At 44.6% G+C, this 4,413-nt stretch overlaps 1 protein-coding gene across 13 annotated transcripts in view; it reads left to right on the forward strand.

Annotated features, from left to right (window-relative positions):
• Nucleotides 1-296: 296 nt before the first annotated feature.
• The window catches only part of STRADB (STE20 related adaptor beta), a 47,069-nt gene continuing 42,952 nt past the window's right edge, over nucleotides 297-4,413 (forward strand). For 6 of the 13 annotated variants that reach the window (XM_069068788.1, XM_069068790.1, XM_069068785.1 and 3 more), the window contains exon 1: nucleotides 302-531. The gene's annotated coding sequence lies outside the window, so the exon portion shown is untranslated. Of the gene's footprint in view, nucleotides 532-3,332; nucleotides 3,391-4,413 lie in introns of all 13 variants that reach the window. The other 7 variants (XM_069068789.1, XM_069068792.1, XM_069068786.1 and 4 more) reach the window with 4 other exon arrangements.

Here is a 4,413-nt window from a genome sequence, read left to right on the forward strand (position 1 = left end):
GGAAAAGACTGGCACTCGGCTTCAGAGCGTGAGCGTCATCACCTAGCGACCCACGCCCGGCGGCGACCTCTCGGACCCAGAGCAGTAAGACGCTCGGCCTACGCAGTCCCGGTCTGGGCGGCTCTGACGCGAGGGTCTCTGGGAATTGGAGTTCTTGCTCCGCCTCTGCTCCCTCTCTCGGGGCCCCTCCTTCCGCCTGCCCCACCCCGCTCCCTTTACGCTCGCGGGGCGGCGCTCTAACGTCTGGCTGCCTGCGGCCCGGCTGAGGCGGGGCCGAGGCGCCGGCTCGAGCTGGGGGTGGAGCTGGGGCAAGGATAGTCCGGGCCCCCGGGGTGGGGAATGGGGCTGCCTGGGTTCTGAGGGAAGGTCCGCGCCTAACGCGCCTCTCCCCTCTTTTCCCCGGCCGAGTTCGAAGGGGCGGGTCTGAGACTCTCGCCCTCGACCCTCCGCCCGGACTGGGTTCCGGGCTCTCCGGTCTTTTAGAGGAAGAGCCGCCGGGCCGGGGCCAGGGCCGCGGCCGCCGCTTGCTGGGTGAGCGAGGGGAGATGCGGGGAGGGGCGCCGAGGCCGAGGCCGCGCTCTCGCCTGGAGGGGTGCAGGAGACGGTCCCGGGTCCGAGCACGGGCTCTGGGAGAACCTGCCCCTCAGACAGCCCGGGGCGTGGGCGTGGGGGGGGGGCTGAGGAATGCGGCCGGGAGGGCGCGGCCCCTCCTCCCTGGAGCCGGGGGAGGCTCCGCGAGCCAGCCTGCTTGCCACCTTGTCACCCTGCCTGCCTGGCTCCCTGCCACCCTTCCTGCCTTTCACCTTGTCACTGTCACCCAGCCTGCCTGTCACCTTGTCACCCTGCCTGTCACCTTGTCACTCCATCACCCTGTCTGCCTGTCACCTTGTCATTGTTACCCAGCTTGCCTGTCACCTTGTCACCCTCCCTGTTACCTTGTCACTCCATCACCCTGTCTGCCTGTCACTTTGTCACTGTCACTGTGCCTGCCTGCCACCCTATCACTCTGTCTTCCTGTCATTCTGTCTTCCGCCTGTCAATGCCATTCTGCATCTGACCTTATCTGCCTGCCTGTCACTCTATTACCCTGTTTTCCTGCCACCCTGCCTGCCTGTCACTGTCATCCTGTCTCTTACCTTCTCTACCTGCTTGTCAGTCTTTCTGTCACTCCGTCTGCCTGCCCTACCTACCTCTCTCTCAGCCCCTGCACCTGAACTGGGGTTGGGGGATGGGAAGAGAGGCAATAAGAACGGAACTTAATTTTTCTAAATGAGTTTTAACCTTGAGCACTGCCAAATGCTCTAAATGGAGCTTTAAATTACAAGTACTCCCTCGTCTTTTATTTTTCCTCTTTTCTAGGCCAGGAGGTTTTTATTTTTTTAAGAAAGACTTCACAGAACTAAAACGTTGATCCACTTTTTTTACAAAGCAGTAAAAAGTGTCTGTTTTTAGTTTGCTTTTGATTTTCTCCACCCATCTCCCTTGAATTTGTGTCCATCCAGTAAGTAGTTGATCATGAGTCAGATCCCTAGAGTTGTAGTTCCTTTCAAACATTCAGTTAACAAACATTTATTTACCACCTGCTGTGTGCTAGCTAAGCCTTGAGAATATAAAGAAAGACAAAAACACTGGTGCTGCCCACAAGGAGCTAATATTCTTACCAGGGAAACCATGTGCCAACAACTGTAAGTACAGGGTGTACCTACACCCACAATAGTTAGACGAGTTTTACTGCTTTGTTAAAAAAAATGGATCAGAGTTTGAGTTCTGTGAAGTCTTTCTCAAAAAAAAAAAAACAATTCTCATTGAATTTAGCTTAAGGAGGGAATAACATACACACTCAATTGGGTATCTTGCCCTACAGGAAAGTAGGGGAAAAGGGGATAAGAGGGGGCATGATGGAAGGGAGGGCAGATTGGGGGAGAAGGTAGTTAGAAGCAAACACTTTTGAAAATGGACAGGGTCAAAGGAGAAAATAGAATAAATGGGGGGAGGGCTAGGATGGAGGAGAATATAGTTAGTCTTTCAGAATATAACTACTATGGAAACGTTTTGTGTAACTACACATGTACAACCTATACTGAATTGCATGTCCTCCCAGTGGGGGTGGGTGAGGAGGAAAGAAGGGAAAGAATCAGAAAATCAAAGTTTTAAAAACAAATTTAAAAAAAAATGTTTTTTACATGCAACTGTGGTATAGAAATCCATCTTGCCCTACTAGAAAGTTGGGGGGGGCCATGGGGGAGGATATAAGAAAGAATAGATTAGGGGAAGGGGTATTCAGAAGGCTTACTATTATGGGGTGGGGTTTAGAGGAAAGACAGGGAGAAAATTTGTAACTCAAAATCTTGTGGAAATGAATGTTGAAAACTAAAAATAAATAAATAAATTGGAGAAAAAAATATGTGCCAAAAAAAAAAAAACCTCATGGACCACTGTAGGTGGAAATAGATAACAAAACTTTATTAATAAAGGGAGACTTCAACCTTCCCCTCTCAAAACTAGATAAATCTAACCAAAAAATAAATAAGAAAGAAGTCTCAGAGATGAACAGAATCTTAGATAAGCTGGATATAATAGATACCTGAAAAGAACTGAATGGGAATAGAGAGGAATATACTTTTTTTTTCCCAGCAGTATATAGTACCTTTACAAAAACTGACCATATATTAGGGTATAAAAACTTTATAGTTAAATGCTGAAAAGCAGAAATATTATCTATTTCCACCTATAATTCATTTAGCTTTTCCTTTAAAAATTTGGATACTATGGAATTTGGTTCACATAGGTTAAGTATTGATATTCATTATTTATGGTATCTTTTGTCATAGTCTTCCTTTTATCTCTTTTAATTAAGTCTATTTTATCTTTAACTTTGTCTGAGATCATGGTTGCTATCCCTGCTTTTTTTTTTTGGTATCAGCTGAAGCATAATAAATTCTACTCCAGCCCTTTATTTTTACTGTATGTATATCTCCCATTTTTAAATGTTTCTTATAAACAACATATTGTTGAATTCTGGTTTTCAATCTATTCTGCTATATGTTTCCATTTTATGGGTGAGTTCATCCCATTCACACTGACAGTTATAATTACTAGTTATATATTTCCCTCCATTCTATTTTTCCTTACTGTTTATCCTTTTCTCCCTCTCTTTTTACTCTCTCTCTCCTCAGACATCTAATTTACTTCTGACCACTGCCTCCTTAATCTGTACCCCTTCTAAGAATCCCTCCCTTATCCTCTCCCCTTGTTTTCCTATTCCTTAATTTAAAAACCCTTCTAAGAGTCCCTCCTTTATCCTATCCCCTCACTCTTCAATTTCTTTGTAGGTTAAGAAGACTAGTGTGGCCCAGTTGAATGAACAATGAAAAAATCATCTATTAATCAGTACGTGCCAGGCATTGTGCCAATCACTGGGGTTATAAGTACAAAAATGAAACAATTTCTGTACTTATAGAGGAGACAATAGATATGTGGGAATGATGACTTGGGAGGGGAATTTTAGTTTAGAAAGTTGAGGGTAGGGTGGTGATTAGAACCCTAGAGGTTCAGATCAACTTACCCTTTATAGAGGTAATATTGATTTGATTTTAGCAGGGGTTGAGGGAGAAGAGAAAGGGCAACTTGCTGCAAACAATAAGGTGGCAGGAGTGAAAAACTGCCTAAACTATCATATAGAAACATCTCTTAAACAGAATACTAGTAGCCCAGGTGTTAAATTCCTTTTTTCGTGCTTTATCTTAAGTACTTGTCTCTGTGCTGATTAACATTTTTTTATCAGTATTTGCAGGTGACACAGAGTTGAGAGGAATAGCTAGCATAGATGATGGGATCCAAAAAAACCTTGACAGCCTAGAACATGGGGTTGAATCTGAGTGGCTGAAGTTTAATAGGCATGAATGTAAAGTTCTGTGCTTTCAAAAGTTCATTTTTATAACATAAGTCAGAGAGGCATGATTTCATAGCAGTAATATAGCATGTTTAGATAGCAACAGCAATAGCAGACAACAGTAGAAAAAAAAGTAGAATGTAAATTGTTCTTTGTTTTCTCCCATGAAACTCCAGCTTCTGTCTCCATGCCTTTGCTTTGGTTGTCCCCACGCCTGGATTGTTCTCCCACCAAACCTCTGCCCCATAGAATCCCTAACTTACTTGAAGTATATGCTTGAGCAGTGCATCTTAAAGGAGCCTCTTAAAATCCAACTCAAGAAGCATTCATTAAACATTTACTATGTGCCAGGCACTGTACCAAATGTTGAAAATGAAAATACAAGCAGAAAGAATGACAATCTATGCCTGCGAGAATTCTAATGGGGGAATACTAAATATATAAAAGAAAGCTGAAAGGAAAGCTCTGTGTGTCTGTGTGTGTGTGTGTGTGTGTGTGTGTGTGTGTGTGTGTGTGTGTGT

Source organism: Petaurus breviceps, unplaced genomic scaffold (genome assembly GCF_028583685.1).
Source record: "Petaurus breviceps papuanus isolate PSGF00001 unplaced genomic scaffold, PetGlider_PUasm1.0 90769, whole genome shotgun sequence".
In the NCBI taxonomy this organism is placed as follows: Eukaryota; Metazoa; Chordata; class Mammalia; order Diprotodontia; family Petauridae; genus Petaurus; species Petaurus breviceps.